Source organism: Drosophila miranda, chromosome 2 (assembly GCF_003369915.1).
Source record: "Drosophila miranda strain MSH22 chromosome 2, D.miranda_PacBio2.1, whole genome shotgun sequence".
NCBI classification, from domain to species: Eukaryota; Metazoa; Arthropoda; class Insecta; order Diptera; family Drosophilidae; genus Drosophila; species Drosophila miranda.
In genome coordinates, this window is record NC_046675.1 from 1,354,472 (window position 1) to 1,377,547 (window position 23,076).

Sequence of the window (23,076 nt, forward strand, 5' to 3'; positions counted from 1 at the left end):
GTCCTTTTGTGGTCAGGACTTGCCCAAAGAAACCCCTCTCGGAATACAAGTTAAAGCGAGCGCGTGCCCCTATGATGCTGGGAATGTCCAGCCAAAAGACCAGCAAATCCAAAATAAGTTTAACCAGCGAAAAGCCCCCAATGCTGGCGACAGCCTCCCAGTCAGAGTTGGATCTGTTCAAGTTGGATACGATGATTGATAAGATCTGGAGTGACTTGGTGGACAAGCACGCGCGACTGATCAAGGCCGGCAAGAGACCGGAGGAAGTGGTGGACAGTCTGAAGTCGCGCTACATTCAGCAAACTCAGCGGGTACTGCTATATGCAGCGGGATCGATGACCACGCCGGCGGTGGGAAGAACCCGAAGGTCGAACCCAGCCTACGTCACGCACAGACAGCTCGTCGAGCAGCAAATGGAGTGGCTGTCCACGAAGAAGGTGGCCAAGAAGCTATACCTCCTGAAAGAACTCCTGGAGCAGAAAAGGATGCCCCAGGGCAAGGAGGATCGCCGGATGCTGGAGGAGTACGGGGACTCCAGCGAGCACTACAACGGCTTGCTGATGGTCTTCAACAAGGAGATTCCCGTGGATCAGCGCAACCACCAGATGGCCACCATTTCGAAAACCTTCAAAACGATTATGGATCAACTGGACGACTACGCAAGTCGCTCGATGATGCAAAGCTCCAATGGCAGCATCTTGAGCAAGGATAGCGACGGCCAAGACCCTCAGCTTGAGGTGAAGACCCTAATTACCCTCGAGAACATAGAGGCCACGCGGGCCGAGTGGATGCAGTACTTTGCGGATCGCCCGAGGACGCCCTTCGAGCAGAAACTGTCCGCTATCCACCTGCAGCGTAAGGAAGCTCTGATTGCCGAGAAAATGGAGCTGAAACGAATCAAGATGGAAAAGCGGATGGAGTTCCTGGACCACCGACCCCTCACCGAGCTATACAGCAATCCCCGGCTCACCCATCGCATGCGGCAGGTGCTCGCGGAACGTGTCGAGCAGGCACGTCGCCAGTCCGCACAGTCACAGTCACAGTCACCGTCAGAGTCGGTTCATGTTCATCCGAAGAGCAAGCCTCGACGACCGCGGAGTTCCGCGCAACGCCTGAGCATGGCCGATGTTGTGCTGAAGGCCATGGAAGAACGCGGCAGCTGCTGCAAGTGCCAATGGATTCCGAGGTGGATCAAGATATCTTGAGAGGAGCGACGACAGATTATTCGACGAAAAATCATTTTGGTCTTTGATCTTTTGAGCCGCAATATTTAAATTTTATTCAACAAATTAAGCAGTAAACTTTCTCCTTGACACCAGAGGAGCGACGATTGTGCTCAAGAGACTTGAAGATCAAGTTTTTCACCCACGAGTGTTTTGTCCACAAACTGCATCATCTCAAGATGACAGATCAGGTTTCCAGTTCCTTCTGTTTAATTCGGTGCTCCATCAGCCTGCATTTTGTGGTCGACGTGATGCGATACATCCCCCTAATACAGCCAGGCCGAATATGTATAATAAAGCTGAGCAAAATTCAGCAAATTTGTATCTTATGTATCTTCTGTGTGCATTTCGTAATAAAGCAAACATAATATCTTCCATAGTTCTTTTCTTAGCCATGCCATCTGCATCCCCGATAGGCGTAGGGTATATCCTGGCAGGCAAACTTTTTGCTGGCTCTTCACTTTTAATCTGTCTTAGACTGACTAATACACACACACGGACACGCACACATGCGAGTATGCATATGTGTGCTGTCATTTCCCCCATTTTTCTCCCACACAGTCGCAGTCTTCCTGGTATTTACTTGGATTCTGCGTAGGCACCTAATCCTTGTCAGAGAAGCCACATTCAGTCTGTGTGTGTGTGTGTGTGTGTGCTCTTCAAGAGGCAAATGAAACGACACTAATACACACAGACGCACACACATGTGCTGACAGATACACCCACACACTCAGACATCACATCAAATCATCAATCACATGCTTTGGTGATTCATTGATAAGCTTTTCCTTTTTGCTTCTGGATGGATCCTCCTCCTGCAGCTTGTGCTTCTGCTGTTGACGCTCTCAAAAGGGGAGTAGGATGCGGCAGGAGGGGGTCTTCATGGGGCAATCATGTTAATAATCCCGCAAGATGTTGGCCACCAGCCATTAGCCTGGCCATTAGGCCTGTTATGCCTTGTACCTCCTTCCCCTCTGCCCTTTTGCCAGGCAATTAATTTAAACAGTTTTAAAGCAGACAGCAACAGCAGTGCCTGAAACAATAATACGAAGTAGCGAATCGATGGATCCATTGGGAATCGATCACAACCATCTCTCCGGCAACAAAATTGTTCGCTTCTCACATCAGCCGAATACTTTCTGAGGTATGCAATGCTTTCTTCCTGACTCACACGCACATTTCCACGAATAAATTATATGTACCCTTGACCCCTCTGAAAAACTCCAAAGGGAACCAAAAGAAAAAACTAAACGAAGCAGGGCGAAGCGAAACGAAACGCAACACTAAACACACACAAAGCAAAAAAGGGAATTTGTTTATTTTGATTTTTGGAAAATCAATTTTGGATTCGTGTTTATTTTCGATGTGGTTATCCGGCGAACAGCCATTGGCAGAGTAAACAAATCGACGCTTTTTGCGCAGATGCCACAAACAGACATAGACACAGCCCTGCCCCTGGCTCGAAATGTGCAAGAGGTAAATATATATAACTAAAAAAAAAATATATGTGTACGTGTACGTGTACTCGGTACACCTGTCCGTATATCTGGGTTTTGGGTGCCATTAATGTCACAAGTGTAATTGTTTTTTAATCGCATTGATAGCAGCAGCAGCACCCGCCGCCAAAAGCAAATTCCGTACACAAAATTATTTCGAGTGTGCGCTAAAACCACTTGAAAACCGCCAAGAGCTTCGAAACTGACCCAAAAAAACAAGAACAAGTGGGAATGGGAATAGGAATAGGAGTAGGTACTATTCGTACTCGTACTCGTACTCGTACTCGTGTGAGTGTCGTGCCGTGAGTGTTAATGCTCATAAACTAACAAAGACAAAGAGCGTTAGAGAGCGGCAGAGAACGGTAAAGGTAGAAGAGCAATTGACTTAAGCTGTCTACTTACACACACAAAAACTACAACTAAAATGCTGCTCACACACGAAAAAGAAATACAGCGAAAATGGCGATACAAAAATTTACATAATGCCCCGGCAAAGCGGCAAAAATGGAAAAAGAAACACTGCTACAGCGAGCAGAGTGTAAATGTGGATGGGTGGCAAGTGACTGGCAAATGGCAAGTGACACTTGAGCGAGTGCTTCTCGGAAAGCGGAAAAGCGACGCGCCGGAGTAATGGCGGATGGGTGACCATCAAAGGGATATGCGAAAAGTGTCCTCCCTGCACAGGGACATTCTGAGGAAATTAAAGTCTGCTGAGAAGTGGAGAGTCCTACATTGAAGGTACGGCCAAGCTCTTCCCTTATCCAAAGGAAAGTTAAAGTTTATAGCTACAAAACGAACAAGATTAAAGTTAGAAAATAATACCCAGCCCAGCTACTGTCCAACTACTTATCGTAGATACTCCAGATGTAATCAAAGTTCACTTCTAATGGCTGCTAATGGCGCCGCCCTCCATTTATGTACTTTTCCTGGCCCTCCTCTCCCTTGTGCCTGTGTTCTGTAAAATGCATTATATCAGTTTTGCTTGGGGCTCCGGCTGCAGCCCGAGCTCCAGCCTTCCCGGGATATCCTTATGTACCCATGATACATATCTTTATGTGCATAAACTTGGTCATATAGATATGTTTCAGCAGCCTGGAGTCGGGTTTTAATAAGCACTGCCTGAGACTGGAGAGAGTGGAGTGGTGGATACATGGCCATCAGTGTAGAACGTGCCACAAGCACCACATTGTAAGATTTGATAAAAAGCCATAAAAAGAAAACCAGAACCAGAACCAGCAGCATAACGGAGTCAAGACAAGGCAAAGCACAGCAAAACTTAAGGCCAGAGACCAGGCCAAGACTATAAAATAATAATGAAGTCAACTTCAATGATGTTGCTGTGGCAGGAACAGCAGCAACAACCACTTCCCTTAACCCTGAATCGCTGCTGTGGACAGCTGAGGGCAACAGCAACAGCAACAACAACACAAACATCATTATCCAAAGAAAAAACAAACAATGCCTCACGACACATGATTTCCTGCTGGCAGCCATTTCTTGCCATGTCTTGCCTTTCAGGTCAGGTCGTCGTCTTTGGTCGTTTCCCTAAAAGGTAGCGCTTAAAATTTCCCCCTTTTTTTGGCAATTAGCTTATGATTTTCATTGTTGTTTTCCCATTTCCTTAAATAGGGTACATATCAACCCCAAATTTAAATAGTAAGATGAGTAACGCCCATACATTTCTGTGGTGCAGGCGGTGAGGTCAAGGCTCTCCTAGCACTTGAGCAGAGAGTAGAGTAGTATTTGTTAGAGTATCGAATGTTCGTCCTTCCGCTTTAGTTTTCCCTCCTGTTTGTTTTCGCTGTAAAACTTATAAGCAGTCGTACCAATTTACCACGCCCACGCCTCTACGATAGTTATTTAATGGCACACGAAAGTAAACATTTATGCCATTAATGGCAAAAGGTGACCAAGAGCGGGACCGGGGAGGGCTAAAAGTGTTGGCTGAGCTGTCAGTTGGAAGATTGGTCGCATTTACGGGTAGTAGTTTTCGTATTCAGAAACTTTTCAAGGCAAACTTTTAAATGTTCTTTCTTGACCACGAAACTTGCGCAGAACTTCTAAAGGAGCATTCGAAATGCAGAAGAAATAAACTCGCAGCAGCTCTTTGAACAAACTGTCCTGTAATGCCTCTTCCAAGGAATAGTCCAATTATATTTCCCAATTCAGAGGCATTACATGGCAGTTTCCCCACTAATTGGGGGGCAGCTGTCCTTTTCGCCAACCTATCAGGAGGTAAAACAGGGCAAAATCAAGGCACCCCTTGAGTGCCTAAGCGTGTTAGTGTCAAGCGGCTTATCTATTATCATTCGGTTGCATTTCCAACGAAGGCGCTGAGGAGCAGAGGAGCAGAACAGAACAGAAGAGAACATCGCCTAAGTAAACCTTTGTCTGGCAGGGTTGGGCAGGGCTTCATTACGCTTGATTTCTTCTGGACACACTCCAGAGGAGCTCTGTCCGAGCGTCATAATGCCTTGTGTCTGTGAGAAGTCATATGAATGCTACTTCCACTGCTGTTGCCAGCCAAACAATGGTTGCGAGCTCTCGTCATTCAGTCTGGGATTGGAATGGGACAGAGGCTGAGGGCTGGGGCTGGAGGATGGAGGATGGCGTGCCGCCGACAGGATGTGGTCACAGGATGCGAACAGGCTGCCTGAGGACTTGGCTGGCACTGCAGTCGAGTGACCAGCCCAATGACTGACACCACAGAACCAGAGCATGGCAGAGCAAGAGGAGCAGGCCACTGGGTAAACAGTTCTGGCCACATAATGAACTGAAGGACTGCCGTCTCCTCATCTCCACCTGTTGAGGGGAGTGCTGTTGTTGTTGTTGTTGTAGCAACACTTTTTGCACATTTACCAAGTTTATGCAATTTACACAGGCCCGTCAACAGTCACACGTCTCGCTGCGTCCTCCAGCCCCGCTCCCTCCCTCCCCCCGCATGCAGGGCTCTTTCCATTTAAATGCTCTAGTTCCTCCGAGCTGCATTCCGCCTGTGCTCCATGTAGCCAGTGTGCAAACCACAAGCGTTTCGTTTCGGTCTGAATAATTGACCAAAGCACGGAAAAAAAAAGGCGGACGAAAATGTATATCTAGAGGGAAAAAATGCTGGACCACAGCAAAGGCAAGGACAGAGCGAAACAAATGAATAAACAAAATTTATGAAGCACACCGCAGAGTTAAGCGGAGCGGTGTCCTCCGGGCTTGGGATTTAAACTCTGCCTTAAAGATCTATCCATAAATCGGCTCAAACTACTGGAGGACTATCTAAGTGAAGGAAATGCATGGTTGATGGAAACCATTGAGCAGCCTAACCCATCAGAACTGTCCCTCAAGGTGAGACAGTACTTTTCCGGAAAAAACAAAACATATTTCCCCTTCATATTCGTATTTCAAACAAGAAAGTGGATAGCAAATGGTGTATGGATGGAGGGGGTCGGGGCTCTGTTCTGGCAGGCACGTAACTAATTTATTTATGTATTTCTCATTCGCCGCATTCACACAAAGGACCCTTCTGCTCTTGCCCACAGGCACATTAGCCACAACGGATGTTGGCCTTTTCATGCTCTGTTGACCGGACGAGCGAATGAATCGTTCTGGGGGCAAACAAGTGGGACTCGACGAGAGGGGCTCGACGAGTGGGACCGAGACTGACCAACCGAAATGTCAATAAATTCATATGAAGTTATCTCTTCCAGACAGCTTAATGCGTATTTTTATGGCCTAATCTAGAGTCAAATTTTTCTTGCGCTCCGCTCGAGTGGAATGTGCCTTTGAGGTCCCGAGCTCTCAAGTCCCAAATGCCGCCATAGTCAAATTCACAGACGCCCGGACTCACCTTGTGGCTCCCTCTCGTATATGTAGTGTGGTCTGCAAAGAGATGGAGAATAAAAAGACTGGTTAAAATGGCGTTCGATCATGGGATTATTAGAAAGTATCGAAGTGAAGTTTGGGACTCGTTTCCTATGACTATCGAAATAAACCCACACATATGCCGACAGCTGATGAACCCAATAAAGCCAACTCGAAGTGCCACTCAGGACCAAATGACAGCCGAAATGTTGAATGAAATTGAAGGGCCTCCCGCACTACTCCCACTCTTGTGCGCCATTGAAAAATATCTTATATTGAATCTCAGCGACCCAGGATGGTACTGAACATAAAAAAGATTAGCGCCTGTGCAGGGTTCACATAGAAATGGGTCAAAGTGCGCCGTTTCTCCATCTCTGTCTCCGCCTCAGTCTGGCAGCAAAGAGCCTTCGGCTGACAGCAGTCAATGACATGGACATGGGTGGGAAAATGGGAAAAGCAGCTATAGATACTATATGTTCCCAGTAGTCCCATCCTGCTTCTCCCCTGCCTGGTCGCCTGCTTCCTCCAAATTCAATGTTTATTTTAAACATCCAGTCAGAGAGAAAGAGAGAGAGAGAACTCTTAGTGTGTCTCCTCTATCCTCTGTGTGGATCCCACAATCGCATAGCATTGCATTTCGGCTGTTGCATTATTTATAGTATTTGTGCTTGATTTTTTATGCCCTGGCATACGTGATTTCGCATAAATTGTATGGAACAACAAGTAGGAATAATATATATTTGCGAGATTGCGACCCAAGAGATACCGTGGAAAGTGTCGAAAGAAGAGAGATGGTAAATTTTGGTAAAAAAAGGAATCTCTTGCATTCTTTCTCTTTTTTCAATATCTTCTCCATTTGCCCAGTTCTTTTGAGACCCAGGTTTGAGTATACAGATCATCTACAGATCCACGACTGGTGCCATATGATCTTTAAAAATATATCCACTTTCTGGTAGATCTCACAGTATTTTCACTTTTTTCGTAATAATTATCCAATTCTATGAGTCTCTTTAAAATCATAGATTCCACAACATCTGAACCTTCTGTTAAATCGTAATGAATTTGGAAAAATAGGTAGGTAAAAGCTTTATCTATGAGTCTCTCAAAAACCAATGAATCAAAAATCAGTGGATTCCATAGCGATTCAACTATAATTTATACAATAAACATTACCATCTATTCAATTAGTTTACCCCCGATCTCCACGAGGTACCCACGAGTACCCCAACAATTTCTGCCCCCGTAGGCAGAACAGACTTGCAGCTTAGCTTCCGCCTTCCTCCGTTCTTTTTTCCACTTTTGCATTTGCATTCGTGGTGCACATCGCAATCGCATCGCTTGTGCCGAAGCGGCAGAGTCGTCTATTATTCATGCCCCAGACAAAATTGCTGGAATAAACGCAGTGAGCACGAAAGGCGATGCGATAGCAAATAAATAAATGAAATAGCAATAAAAGGCCCCGGCTTTAACCCATTAAAGAGAAATACGTGCAGAAATACTTTCTAAAACCAGTTGCCCGCAAAATGATAGCAATATTTACTGACTGTCTGAACTTCTTCAACTATTTTTGGATATGCTATCTTTTGGCCTGATATCCAAGTAAATCATTTTATTTTTTTAACCATATCATCCGTTTGTAATAATTTATGAATGAATTGGTCGGCCTGGCGAAATGGGAACATTTTTCATATCTTAGAGACCAGGGAAATCTCTGCTTCATATGGTTTTTTTCGACACAAAAGGGTACCGGTATTCCAAGAAAATCCTACTACACTTTCAGGTAGCAGACATATGTTTCGTTTCCAAGGAATACCGGAAAATTTTATCAAATTGTAATCTCTTTATCCAAAGGGGGAAACCTTTGGTTAATTTTCCCCCGTTCAAGGGGAATATCTGATCAGATTTCGGGCCCTTTTCGGTTCTCCCATCATCAGGGGAGGCGATGATTGAAGAATAATCGAAGCCTTATCGTGGGGGCTAAGAAGGTTATTCCGAAGGTGTTTCCAGGAGTTTCCAGGTGTTGCCGCTGCAAATTGAATAAAATACGCAATGCGTAATCGTATGCCACGCACAGGACAGCCCAGCACGGCACACAGGACCTTGGCGGAAGTGGAGGCGGTGGCTCTGGTAGCTGTGGGTGTGGCGGTTCGGCTCATAAATACTACGCCAAATGTACTGTTAACTCGTATTTTTCACACAAAGTGTGAATGTGCCACAGCCACAGCCACAGCGGGAGACAGAGTTATTTAAGGCGAAAGGGAAGAAACATTACGCAACGTTCCAAAACAAACCAAAGACCAGACCTAGAAAAAAAAACAGTACCAGACAGACGCAGAGAACGAGAGACCGGCGTTAGGTAGCTCTGATGCCGGGGCTAACTGGAAAATTGTGTAAATAAACAGTATTAAATTTTCCGCTTGACGGCTAATAGGACAGCCAAGGCAGCCCGACACGCAGCCGGAGTGGGTCACGGCGGACAGCTAGAGAGGATATCGATTCCATGCTGAGGAGCCTTCGAACTGCGTGTCCAGAGCGGCGGAGGAGGAGGGGGAAGATAGAGCGCAGCTCTACTTCCAACTAAATTTACAACAACTTAAGCCATAAAAATTGAAACGATAGCCGTAAAAATAAGGCTACATGGGGGATAGGCAACGGGAGTGGTCTCTCCGTGGCTCCTCCACTCTCCAAGAGGTCTCTGCACGCTATCTGCCCCTCAGCAGGCCGGCTAAAGGAGAGGGCATGGGAATGAGCATTGGTATGGGGCAGAGATAGGGGCAGGCAATGGCAACGGCAACGGCAACGGCAACGGCAACGGCAACGGCAACTGCTGATGCTGCGTCTTGGCTGGGCGCCACTTAACGCCACTGACAGCCCCAGAGCCGCATCCTCCACTCTTATTCTCAACGTCTTATGCAAAAGTTCATTGCGGGCAACAGTTTTCTTTTTCGTTTTTCGTGCTTCTTTCAGGCTTACCTCCACCCTGCCATTTGGGTGGGTAACTTTCCTGGCACACACACAGAACAGACGAAAACTTTGAGCGAGGTCGTGCTACCAGATGAGGCGCCACGCCACCGAAGTAGCAAGCCACAAGGGGCATGTGGCAGTGTTTCCCCTGTTGTGTTGCTCTGTCTTAATTTGCTCGGGATGCTTGAGAACACGACGCTGGAGAAAACCAACCTGAACTACAGTGATCTCTGGCCACTAGAGGCATTCGCGCAGCCCAAGTTCCAGCTCCACTCTAAGCAGGCTCCACTGTGGCACATAAATTTAAAGCTGGCACAGCTCGTCCAAATTTTATGCCCGGTACTTGAGGAGAACGCATGTACTGGTAGGGTATACACGTTTTGTGGAAGAGTTGCAGTGTTGCAGGATCTAAAGAAACCAAATCATGTTGTATTCTCCTTCCAGCAAATGGATTAGCAGGTCTCTTCCCCAGTAGTGGGTAGGGTAGTAGGGTATCTTCTAGTCGCCACAGCGCTTCTATTTTATCTCCCTTGTTGCTGCCACGCTTTTCGGAGGCAGAGAGAGAGTCGAGAATCGTCCCCCCGCCCCCCTGGAGGCAAACACTTCAGACACGCATATGCAGAGACTTAGTTTTTGGCCCGGGGTTATCCAATCTTGAAGCTGACATTTATGCGAGTCTAAGTTCTATTAACGTTCACCCACCAAAAACTGTGGCAGTCACCCACACATCCGTTAGCCGCCTCGTGTGTGTGTGTGTGTGTGTATGTATGTGTGTGTGTTTGTGTCTGTGTATGGGTATCCTTTGCCTCATCTGCAGTTTATACTCGTGTGTATGCCCCTGTTCGTGTTGACATTGATTGCGTGCGTGCGGCTGACAGTTGTCCGTACAAGCTTAATAGTAGTGCGATTTTAATTGAATAATATGCAAGATTCAAGACCCCAGCCTCCACCTCCACCTCCACCTACACCTCCACCCTGACCACGACCCTGGAACCCGCACTCCGCACCCCGATCCCCCATCAAAGACAAACAAAGAGAAGCAAACTAAAGTTGAAGTCCGCTTTGGGTGGAGGACACGATGTTTGTGCATATGACAGGGAAGGCATGTTTTCTAAGACCCCCCCTAACACTCTCTCTCTCACTCGTTCGACAAGATTTAGTAGCGCTATAATTGTCAATGGGCCATTAGGACGATGTCCTGGCTGCCGACCGACCGAGCCCCCTGCGGTCATGTCAATCACTCAGCTGTGGGCCTCGGAGATGGCCGTGTGATGGAGTCTGATGGAGGCCTGGATTCCCTTTATTCATTCCAATCACAATCACAACATTTGCGTCGGTCACGCATTCGTCTTTGATTCGGTCTTCGCCCATCGATGATTATGGGGACGATGATGAAGTTCCTTGGACTCTGGGCGCACATATTTTTGTTATTGACATCGAAGATATGGGGCAAACAAAGCGGAAGTCATTCCCGTTCCAATTCCCATCTATTGTCCGGATTCGTGGTGAATTCTCATATGAAAAATCAATAAATTATTGGATTTAATGTATACATAACTTGTATTATTATGAATTACTGCCGCTCCAGTGGCTCTGATCTGGCAGGTCATGCGTTAAAGTCGACTTTGATGGCCCTCCCATACCTCATACTCCCTGCTGCCTGTTCCAGGTCCTGCTCTGTCCAAGCATTTCCAATTAAAGCAGGACAGTCTCCTCCTGGCCAAATATTTGTGATGTTTGTGTAGCTGGGGCCATAAATTAAGTTAGATTTCAATTAGAGGCTTGTATGGGACTGTCCCACAAATGAATAAGGACCATAATTGAGGTCCAGTCTGTTGCATCTTTGTCGCAAATCAATTTCGAGGGCGACGACTGGTCTGCCGAGATGATCTCAGGCTAAGAAATTAATAACTGGCAGGTCACAATACTGTAGTGAAATCCTTGGCACACAAAAAGCGGTAGAGTGAGATATATGGATGCAGGTCCCCCTCCCCATCGCCTTCCACCAAATCCTTGAATCCATGAGCCAGCAGAAATGTCATACGGAGGACCTGCTCAAAATATATGCAAAAATAAAACGAGAAAAGCGGAGGAGCAGGGCACAAAAACGCGAACATGTAAAAAGAAATTGAAAACGGAAGGAGCACACAGGACGAAGAAAACAGGAGCGCAAAAAACAAACAAGCGCCTGACATGCAAAACAGGCAAACAAGCAACGAGTTGGCCCCGGGGAAACGGCGGATGGGATGGGTGGGTACGAAAATGATGGGGTGTACGGTGGGGGGCGTGAAGACCAGACATACAGCAACAAGAAGCAACTGAAAATGCGCTGATAAGCGAGGCGTGCTCACCGGAAGCGCCCAGGAGCAGCAGCGGAGTAGCAACAGCAGAAGGAGTAGGAAAATGTAGCCAAAACGAAAAGCGAATGACAGAGAGGGTGATAGAGAACAAGTCACAGAAAGGGAGGTCCCATACACAGCAGAGCACAGAGATGACGAACCAAAAAAAAACTGAGCAAAGTGGCATCTTCGAGGCTTACAGCTTATACTGGTACGGGTACTCGCTCTCCATCGTCATCTCTCGGCAGCAATGGTCGACATCCTGAAGGCCTTTCAGGAGCAGGAGCCGGCTTTGCATATCTGAAACTTGTGAAATATTATCCGGGGATTTATTCCAGCCAAATGTGCACCTTAAACGGGGATATCAATAAATTGACAACGATTTTTCCAGGAATTTTTCAAAGGGGTTAAGCCACAATATGCTGAGGTGCGTCTTACATAGCTTTAAGGCCAGAAAAAGCTGCTTAAATAGGATTTTTCCAAAAGTCCCTCAGAAGCTGAATCCAGAGCTCCACCAGAGACCTTCCAATTTGCCAGCTAATTTCATTGTGTGCCCTTCATGACACTCGACAATTAGACCCCAATTCTACATTCTGCATTTTGCATAGGGCATTCGGAATAAAGCGCACGTTTAACTGCGCGGATTCCTAAATAGGGGGATGGCTGAGCGGATGGATGGATGGATGTGTGTGGCACGGTGAAAGGAGGCTCAGAACGAGGACATCGGCCGCGAGGTAAATGCCAGGCACAAGTGCAGGTGCAACAGAACAGGTGCCAGTCGGCGGACTAGCTGTGGGGGTCAGGCGAAGGTTTTTAGGGAACATTCGGTCGGTGGCACGCGCCAATTGATGCCATGAATGCTCATAACGAGCAGTCAGGCGGGAGGGCGACGCAGCAACAGCAGCAACAGCAGCAGCAGCAGGTATAGCCCTTGAGGCTGGTGGCAGGTGGAAAGCGGAAAGTGAAAAGTTGAGAGTACCGACTGCCATTGCGAATGAAACAATGCTGAAAATCAATAAAAACCATTAAAATGCAAAGAGAAGGCTCACTGTGGCTCTGCATAGGAATGTGAAGTTCAAGCAGCAAGGTGGCATGAAGCAGCCTTCAGCAGGTGGTGGCATGCAACTTGCGTGATTGGAGTTGCCTCCGCACTCGCAGAACTCCCTTCTATAAATAGATTCCAATGGCATAATTGGCGACGAAGCGGTTTCCATACCCAAAATCGATGCCAAAAACCGCTTCCAGAACAAGGTCGAGGACAAATGGTGTTGAAAATGTGGGATACCAAAAAAAGAACACGAAATTTATTGCCACACGCAGGAGCAAGAGCGGCAGCAGGAGCGGCTGTGGCTGTGGCAAGTGTCGAGCTGCATGAATTATGTGCGAGGCAACCTGAGGACGCACCCGAATGCAAATCGGAAACTAAATTCGCCACGAGATTTATGTGGCACACAAGGAACAGAAAAAAAGGAGAAGAATGGCTAGCGAAGCCCAAAGAGAATCTCGTTTGAGTTTATGGAAACAGCAGGGCACTATATTCCTCATTCCCTATCAAAAGAATGGATATCATAAGAGACTTAAAAGAGATTATTCAACGGCCAAGAACCATTCGGAAAATATGAATGTGTATGTTTTCCACTAAATTAATGCTGAAGTGTTTTCCAGCTTTAATTTAATCATTTCCCCCGAGACTGTTTTATGGTGAAAAACATATCAAATCCATTTCCGGTACAGTGCAGTAAATTAAATATTTTCCCAATCCGAACAAAGTGGAAATTCGTGTTTGCATATTCATGGCTTGTGCTGGGGCTGGCGCCGATGCTGACCACAAAATGCATTCGATTAATAAATAAAGCCAATTTGCATAACTAGAGTTAGGAGTTAGGAGCTAGGAGGATATGCAAATGCCATCAGCTGCAATGCAGAAGGTTCCTCTGTGTTCTGTGAGAGCTCCATCAATCATGCACAACGTTTTGGGTATTCATATGAATCGAGGATAGATATCAATGGATATATACACGTATCCAATATGCACAGACAATGCTCGAATGTGGGCGACACTGTCACCAGGTGGCGGTCGATATCGGCTTTATCTCTGGGTCGCTTTGGCTTTGGCTTCGGCTCGGTTTATTTTTGTCGGGCTGGCGCTTAAATTAATTGAAGAAATAAATACCACAAATATTCGGGCCAGACCATGCATAAAGATTATGTCCGAATGATAAAGCCAAACCCACACGCACCCAAACACCGAGCCAAAACCGAAAGTGAATGAATATTCGGACCGGACCGCAGTAAAACTTATTAACTTATCAAGTTTCGGTTCATTTATTTGGGAGATAGAGAGGCAGAGAGAGAACTGAATGCAGCAGGCCTGCAGATTGCGATTCAAACATTTGGAGAAAATGGAAAAAATGCTAATGGGAAAATGGGAATCGCCAGCCGGCTGTAAACAAAATCTGTTATGGCCAAATAATGGCAACAATATCACTGTTTTATGAGTTCAAATAAATATTTTCACACTTTGTACTTGAACTCGTGCGCCTTAACCATTAAATGATTGAATGGGTTAATGGCTTCCCTGACAGCCGCCCGGTAAACAATCCATCCCATCCCACAGGCCTGAAAAATACTTTTTAAATAATTCATTTTCCCTTTTAGCAGAACGGTTTTCCATTCACGCCGGGCCTGCATCTCCCATAAATACCAAATAGATATCAATTATAATTAAAATGAAATATTTATAAATAGTTATTTGTGTATTTTTAGCAGTATGTCATTGACTCTTTGTCCGGGTCCGGGTCTGGGGTATGGGCTCTGGGGCAGCGTGGCAACGCGAAATGAATCGCTTTGGCTGTTTGTTTGCCTTTCAGTTCGCCTTTTTTGCGCGTTTTGTCGGTATTTTATTGTAGATATTACGCATACGCAATGCTGGACGCCATCGATAAATAAGTAATTAAAGCGCCTAAATAAATAATTAGCGGAACATTAGTTTCGGATGTGGGCGTTGTCTGCATACCAAGAGCAGCAGCATATCTGCAATTGAATATCCCCATTAGCCTCTTTTTCGTGCTCCCGCTGAAGTGTGTACAATATGGGGAGGAGAAAGATTTGCAGGAGGGAACAGCATCTTTGGGAAGGAGAATATTTCACACCCTTGATATATTGTTTTCTAAATTTTAAGAATAAAATATCTTATCAAAGCAAACATTGAAAGATAGTCCCGACCTACATCAGTAAAGATTTTACGCAGTGTTATGATTGCAATAAAAAGACGGACAGAAATGAGATATGATATGCATTGTAGAGTGCTTTTCTCTCTAAGAGCTCTTAGGAGAGAAGTTTTCCTGAAGAAGATAGCTTTCTTGGTAACTGAAACTTAATTGTCTTTCAATACTGCCATAGTTGAAGAAATCTTTCCATACTCTTCCCATTCCAATGCCACACCTATGATACCACGAATGTGTTATTTTCCCTTTAGTCAGGGCATGGAAATTACAATCAAACAATATAAACACAATCTGGGGGATGTCTGGGGGAAACATCAAACACATAAGGAAATTCTGCACTTAAGGCCAAACAAATCACAGAGCCATTAATTTTTATTAACAAAATCTCGGCTGAGCAGTTCCGAGAGCCAAGAGCCAAGAGCCGGGCGCCAAAAAAAACCAAGAGCTGTCCAGCAAACAAAACAAAGGCAGAGAGAACCCGCACAACTTTGATATGGTAAGAATAGCCAAGAAAATGGAAAAGAAATACAAAGAATCAACTCGATTCGGCCCCAAAATGTGGCCTTATCAGTAACGTAATTAAGCAGCGATAAAGTGCCGGCCACGCCCCTGCCGCACCACTTGCTTGCCGCCTTCTGGCAGCGGCGCCCCGCTTTCCATGCCCATGTACTACTCTTATATGGAGTTCCATGGGTCGCTCTATGGGTCTATGGGGCTATGGGCTATGGGTTGGTGGTGGGGTGATAATGGGTGGGCGAGCGATAAGCACGGGCCTTCTTTTCTTTCGTTCAGCCTCAATGAGCAGCATAGTTTATATCAATTTAGATTTGAATTTAATTTATTTACTTAGTCGCGTATCGCACATGTGTGAGAGGGGGGCTATTTTTGGGCAAATGGTCAGCAAAAGTTAGTCACCGCGAGAGATGAGCAAGAGTATTGCTGTGATACTGCAAATACCCCCGGACTTGTGTTCACTTTGGAGGGAAAAGAAACCTTATCGAATGCGTTGCGGGTGTACGTGTGTGGCCATGACTCTAGTGGAAAGCGAAAGCCTTTTGCCTCAAGCTGAGTGACAGTCCCCACAATTCTTGATCGATTTCGCCTCGGGGTGGTTCCGTTCCGTTCCGGGCGATAAGAAAGACTGTGTGTCGGTTCTTCTTGCTCGGAGCACAGTGCAAATGTCACTTAATTAACAGAGCCAATTAGTTAGGGGTTGCATTAAGGGCGTATTACGTATATGCCGTCCTAGACAGAGACAGATGCAGAGACGGAGCCGGAGCCGGAGACGGTACTAACCCTAATGGAATTGAGTATAATCGCATTGTTTTGGGATATCTTGCAGCTGCCACTCGCATTTCCATCGCCATCGCCGCCTGGTGGCAACAGCTGCAATTACACTACTCCGATTCTTTGCCACCCCCCGTAGTCGTCTCCTCTTGATGATGGTGATTATCGCATAACCATAATGAGTGCAGAGCAGAACAGAGCTCTGATGGAATAGGGTCTGGTGTCTGCTGTCTGCTGTCTGGAGGGGGGCTGTCCAGATCTCCGGCTGCACAATTTGTGTGAACAAGTGGCCCCGAGAGGAGTAAGAGGGGGAAGAGCAAAGCTTTTAATTGCTTTCGGCGCTTGATTGCTTTCTTGTTTACTCGAACAGTTTCCAGCTTACAAAATAATAATATTATTAAACAATAAATGCAAACAATTGGGTGCCTCCTCTCGGTTCAAGTTCAGAGCTACAGATGGAAGTGAAATGCTTTGTGGTAATTATTCAGGAAATTGAAAACGCCGCGAGCCCCGAGTCACCAGACATTCAATTAAAAGCTGCAGCTAATGGGTGGAGCGGGGAATGGGGAATGGGGGGAGTGAAAATGCAATCGATTTGGACTTAGAGCCGTTTCTAGTGTTAATTTTTTTTTCGTAATAACAATTCAATTAAGACGCGGAACTATTGCTGCAACATGCAATCAGGTGAGAGGTGAAATATGTCTACAATTAGGGCTTCAGTCGTACAGTCGACTGTAGGCCCTGCATGCAATTAGCCATCTCGAAAGTGGAGTAGGCAAACACTCGCGGCTGTCTTGCCAGACATCGGCCTTGATTAATGGACTACGATTGCCACTCGAGCGAAGGGAGCGACGGACTAGTCCTAGCACAGCCTTCCTGCAAACATAATTGCCCACACATAATGCACCCTCGAGACACGAACAAGACACGAACCACTTGACCAGGACCCCCACCCCCTCTCGAGAGCCGCCTGCACTTAACAGAAACATGTTTTCGGTTCTCGGCTATCGGTTTTGGTCTTATCAAAACACATAGAAGGAAGAAGGTGAGTCCGACAATTTAATTAATGAAAAGCCAAAACACTTGGGCATTTCTGGTCCAGATTTATGCCTAAGTATTTGTGGGGCTTCGACCAGGCCAATACTCGTATCAAGTGCCAATAAAAGATAATGGGTCTGTGACCTGAACGCGTGTGTGAGTGCCACCCGATGACAGACAGACAGTCCTTAAGCCAGTGGACCTTTATTGCGTGACTCACGCGGCCGTCTCTAATCAATTTGCTGAGCTGCCAAGGTTTTTCCATGGCTTTAATTACTGGTCATTAATCATAATTGAAAAGCGGACCGGCGTATTTGCTTCTTCCACTTCTGACCACAATTCTTATGCAAGTTTCCCCGGGTCAAGAGGGTGAAAACTTTTTAGAGGCCCGGTCAGCCAGCCGGGAAATGGGAAATCTCTGACGAGAAGAGTGACAACAGCAGGCCATCAGACCATCGCTGATTACCAGGGTTTCAACTTGCAATTATGTCCTTTTAATAAACAGCACCATAATTGCCCAGATGCTGTGAGAATCCAGAAGGACCAGAGGCTGGAATCTCCCGGGGCTCGGTAACTGAAACTGAAACTGAAACTCAAGCCAAAACGATTGAGCCGGGCTATCAATAATGCGCGTGACACAATGTAGCCGAAGGCAAGGAAAGTCCATTGGGCGTCAGGGATGTTCTGGATGTCACTTTTGCCCTGAAATTATGGAGAATTCCATCGACTATCGTTCATGTTGTGCGGAAATGAAACTAAGAACACGGCTGCCGGTGCTCGCCTTTGGTTTGGCACACGCTGCGTATACACAATGCGTGGGACAGACAGGCATTTGGGTAGATGGATGGCAGGATCAAATGGTATTTCCCAGCATGTTAAGTGGATTGTGTGCGTCTCCCCCATTCACCCCTCACGGCAAGGGGTGAGGTGCGTGGGTGTGTGCGTTTTTGGGGTGCGTGACAATTGTACTAAGGTACAAGGACTCGGAGCCAGGAGCCATGAGCGAGGAGCCAGGAGCCTGGAGCCAAAAAGGCAACGAATTTCCCACTTAATTGCAGGCATTAATTATGCACAGAATTAAGATATATGGTGCCCAGAAGTTTATTGTCGGCCGAGCAATGCAATTTGAATTAATTCTTTCCGAGGCGCTGCTTAATTAGTTTTCCATGAAATGCACATCCACATCCCGTCCCCAGAAATCGATTATGTGTCAATGGGAAATTATAAATTCCAGAACTCGGAGCTGCACTCGGACCAGGTCCGAGGACAGGCCAAATAAAGTCAGTAATTAATCTCCGTTGCCACACACAGCCGCAGGCAGTTCAACGAGAGTTGATTTTAATACAATTATCTCCCGCCAGCATTCTTCGATCCCATGCGATCTCATCAGCCAATGTCCAGCGGAATGGTTCTGAAAACTGCGGCAAGCATATTAATATTTTAATTGTTTTACAGCTTAAGGCTAACAAATCTATGGGGAAAGCATTTTAATTTTAATTTTCAGCAAAAACATCTGCATTGCATGTAATTGATTAAAGGATTTTCCCTGGAATGGAAAAGTTAAACGGCGACTCGCTACGAAATAATGTAAAATAAACATTATGGTTGGCTAATGTGGGTAAAAGCAGATAACGATATCCAGTGAAAGTTAAATGTGTAATGAGAGATAATCTAACAGGATTTCCTTTCACCTGAACAGCGTGCACAACACGGTAAAGAAGGAACCATTCGAATATCATTAAAGATAAGAGATACTCAATATTCAACCCTACTGTTATACGTAAGTATAACAGGAATTCCTGAACAATCTGCAGACAGGTTTCCTGTAAAATCACTGGAATACATATCTCTCCGGTTCCTAATCAAAGTACGAGTATATTCGCTTTGAAATCTCTTGGGAATTTCAAAGCTCAGTGAGAGATTTGAGAGTCTCCTCATACAGCTATTCCAGCAGTTGGAGAATGTATGTTTAAGCCCTTAAATTACAGAAATTCCTGTTCCAAATTGAGTTCATCAGCCACAAAAGGAAAACGTCTCGAGATGCTCCTGCAGCTGCCTTCGTCTTCTCGGGCTTTCCAATTATTGAGTCCTTTTATTTATTTATGCAATTTTGCAACTGCTTTTCCTTACAGCAAACTGTTGCATCTTGAGCCACCACCGCATCTGGCACATAAATGAAATTTGATGAATCAAAGGACCAAAGTCGAAGTTAGAGAATAGCAACTGAAATTTAATTCTCATTCTATGGCCAGTATCCCTTGAGGGAAATGTGAAATTAACTTTCAAGCTGGGATTCTGCTGTATCATAAATCAACAGAGCTACATTTTAGGGCGGAAGGTGCAGCATAATCAGGAAGGGACTTCGACTTCTCCTATCCACCCCTCCACCCCCTCCACCACTTGTAAATTTTGACTTATCACGGTAGACACGGCAAATCCCAGCGATTTCTCATTAGGCAAGAGGCAACTAATTAACATAAGTAATTTGCTTAATGGTTCCCTCAAAGGCCCCCACAAAGGCTGTGCTAAGCAAATCCAACCATCTTCAATATCTGAAAGACCTACATACCTGGAGCAGAGGGAGAACAAACAAAAAGCAAGAAGAACTTGGCGAGAGAACAAACAAAAAGGAAGACGACATTGGCGAGAGAACAAACACAACAGCCAAATGCAACTGTGGAATCCATTGGCTTACATGACGGATTCCCGAAAGGCAGCGGGGCATGGCATATACAATATTTTGTAGTTTGTAATATAAAAAACAAATGCTCTAGTCTGTTCCACTCGACTGGGGCGCTGGCTGGCTGTCTGTCTTGAATGCTGATAGCGCTCGGGGACGGAAATTAAATTTGGCCACGTTAATTGCCTCGATTAGAACTTTTTGGCCATTACGATAAGCGTGGGCAGCAGCAGAAGCACCAGCATTGCCCATCCCCTAGCCAATGGCAAAAACCTGGCTGACCTTTCTGCTCTTCTGCAATGATGATGTCGCCTCCATGGATATGGACTCCACTGTGGACTGCTCTAGTGATTAATTATTAATTAATTAAAAGCTTACAACTGCTTAGAGCACTGCCAATGGGCCGCAAAAGGTGCGGAGCGAATGGTAAGGTGAGGCTCGTTTACGTGGCGTATACGCAATAGACTAGAAAGCTAGAAAAGAGCTAGAGCCAAGACCATTGTTGGCTGGAACAATACTCGTAGTTTGAGCTTATATTTCCGTGATGCCTGCCGGCATTTCGTGCTCTATTGTTGCGGCTTGTCGCCTTTGATTTGACGGATTCGTTTGTGTGTGACTCTCCGTCTACCGCCGCCATGTGGTGTGTGTGAGCAATGCCACATCCTTTGACACGGCAACACAATGTGAAAAGGGAGCGTGGCATTACGCATGCCGCCCATTGTGCGGCACCATCGTCGAGAGTCAATTTACAATAGATGAAAGAGCAGGCAGGCAAACTGTGCCAAGCCATAGACCATAGACCATAGACCATAGACCATAGACATGGCCGGGACAAGGAATATCTTGGCACTAATTCCCCAGGCAAACGCAAACACTATCCCCTGACAACACATGTGCTGCCACGATGGAGACGATGACTCACGGTGCTCTGCCGTTTTCCGGGCCTAAACCAGCGGCAAACTGTAATTAGTGTAAGTGCCCACATCTTTTGGCAGTGCTCTTCTCTCGTGCTTATCCATTTTTCACTGTTTCCATTTTCATGTTCAAGGATGCGCGCCATTGCAGCAGTTCCTGGCAACTGAAATGATTTCAAAAACAGGCACATGCCGACCTCCCCCCTGCTGCTGGGGTTTTTATTCGGTTTTGGGCAATTAAGCCTGTTGTTTTGCAGTTAAGCAACAGCCGGGCCCCATCTCTGGGGTAATTTCCACAAAACTTTGAAGATAAAAACGGATGCCTCTGCCTCTGCCTATGCCTGTGCCTTTGCCTGTGCTTTTGCCTGCAACTGAAGCATCTCGTATGGTATTTATTAAATCAAGCGAAATATGATTTTGTAATTTGATTAGCCATCCCCCCAAGGGGCTCCTCCCCAGGTAGGCGGTAATCAGGTTAATGAAAGAGCTCTCATGTGTTGTCTGTGATGCCTGTGGTACAGGCTTTTCGAGTGGCAATCGCTGCGAATCAAAAAACCGAAAAACACTGCACTACAAAGTACCCACAAACAACTCTCGAGAGCTGTAAACACTTCTACCCCCACCACTTAGCGGACACTTGCGACTATTTATTTCTCCTTGGTCTAGGTCAATCAGTGGAGCATATTCGTTGATTGCCCTACAGATTATGGTTGGGTATACCTGCCATAAATCTATATTTAAATCTCCGACAAACACTTGGCGATAAGCACAGAGATCCCCCCCACACACACAGAATGGGTGTTAAGGTATCAAGGTGTTAAACTGGAAAGTTTACTTAATCTAAAAGCCATAATAGGGCTTAAGACTTACGTGGGCCGAACGGGGGTCAACAACACCGCTCTCAATCACTCTCACTTTCACGGCTTTCGTTCGGAAAGTCTTTAGCATAGAAATGTATTTTCCAAGAAAGCTGCCAAACAGGTGGCAAGTGTCGCACTGATTATTTTAATAATAGCACACAGAATATTGGGAAATATGCGGTGGAAATGGAAGCAGACAATGAGTTTTGTTGTCCGGTGGAAAATTCTAGTTCCACAGTTTCAATTTTCGGCTCAAGCACTTTTCCATTCAAATGATTTTTCTTGATTTTTTAAATACATACGTATACGTATACTTGTAGAGGAATAAATATAAATATTTGCTGTTTTCCACACACTAATGGCATTTATTTTTCATTCTAGTAGCACAAACATTTAAATATTTCCTCAAAACAACTCTCACTTTTACGATATTTATTTTTTGCTGGAATTCTCACGCACGGTCGTATTCTAATTATTTAAAATTATATTTTCTCTCTCTTTTTGGGGGGGTCCGATTCTGATGCCGATGCGGATGCTGGGGTTTAATTTTTGTCCGTTTTCAATTTCGTTTGACCGTTACACTGGGTACGGGGCAAAGTCAAAATTCTAAAACGATGAAGCGCGCCACACACACACAGTCGTCGTCGTCCCGTCCGCGTCCGCCTGCTCGGTGTTCGCTGGCCTGATGCGTGCACGGTAAATGTTTAACTGGAAGCGGGACTGACGAGCGCCCCTACAACCGACTGCCGAGAGCCGATAGCCGACAAACGACGAGCGAAGACCCACCCACCACACGGCGACAGAGGCGGAGACGCAGACAGAGACGGAGACCGAGACCGAGACCGAGACCGAGCCCGGCGCCCGAGCATCGGCCTCGTACCTGTCCAGCGCTCCAACAGTGCTCTAACAGCATCTGTTAACAGTGTGGACTCTCCGGGTGGCCCATCTCTCTCCTCTCTATACTCACACAGCTGCGCGCTGTTATCAGCATTATCAGTGTGTCAGTGGGTCGGTGTTTCGGACAGTAGCGCTGCTGCAACAGCAGATATTCTCTCGCTCTCTCTCTCTCTGTGGAGCTCTCTGACTGTCTGCACAGTGGGGTAATGTTAATTCAGCCAAGCAATGCTACAGAGCGCTGCAACTGGCAGAGAGAGTACTGTTAAGGCCACAGCCAGCCACTTGGGGAAGCATGTATT

The 23,076-nt window shown here is 46.0% G+C and overlaps 1 protein-coding gene across 2 annotated transcripts in view; it reads right to left on the minus strand.

The window, feature by feature from the left end:
- The window catches only part of LOC108156426 (5-hydroxytryptamine receptor 1), a 53,634-nt gene extending 30,913 nt beyond the window's left edge, over nt 1-22,721 (minus strand). The window contains exons 1-2 of one of the 2 annotated variants that reach the window (XM_033388309.1): nt 22,183-22,721; nt 6,558-6,589 (exon numbers count right to left, since the gene is read on the minus strand). The gene's annotated coding sequence lies outside the window, so the exon portion shown is untranslated. Of the gene's footprint in view, nt 1-6,557; nt 6,590-21,890 lie in introns of both variants that reach the window. The other variant, XM_017287879.2, reaches the window with a different exon arrangement.
- Between the last annotated feature and the right edge of the window lie 355 nt (nt 22,722-23,076).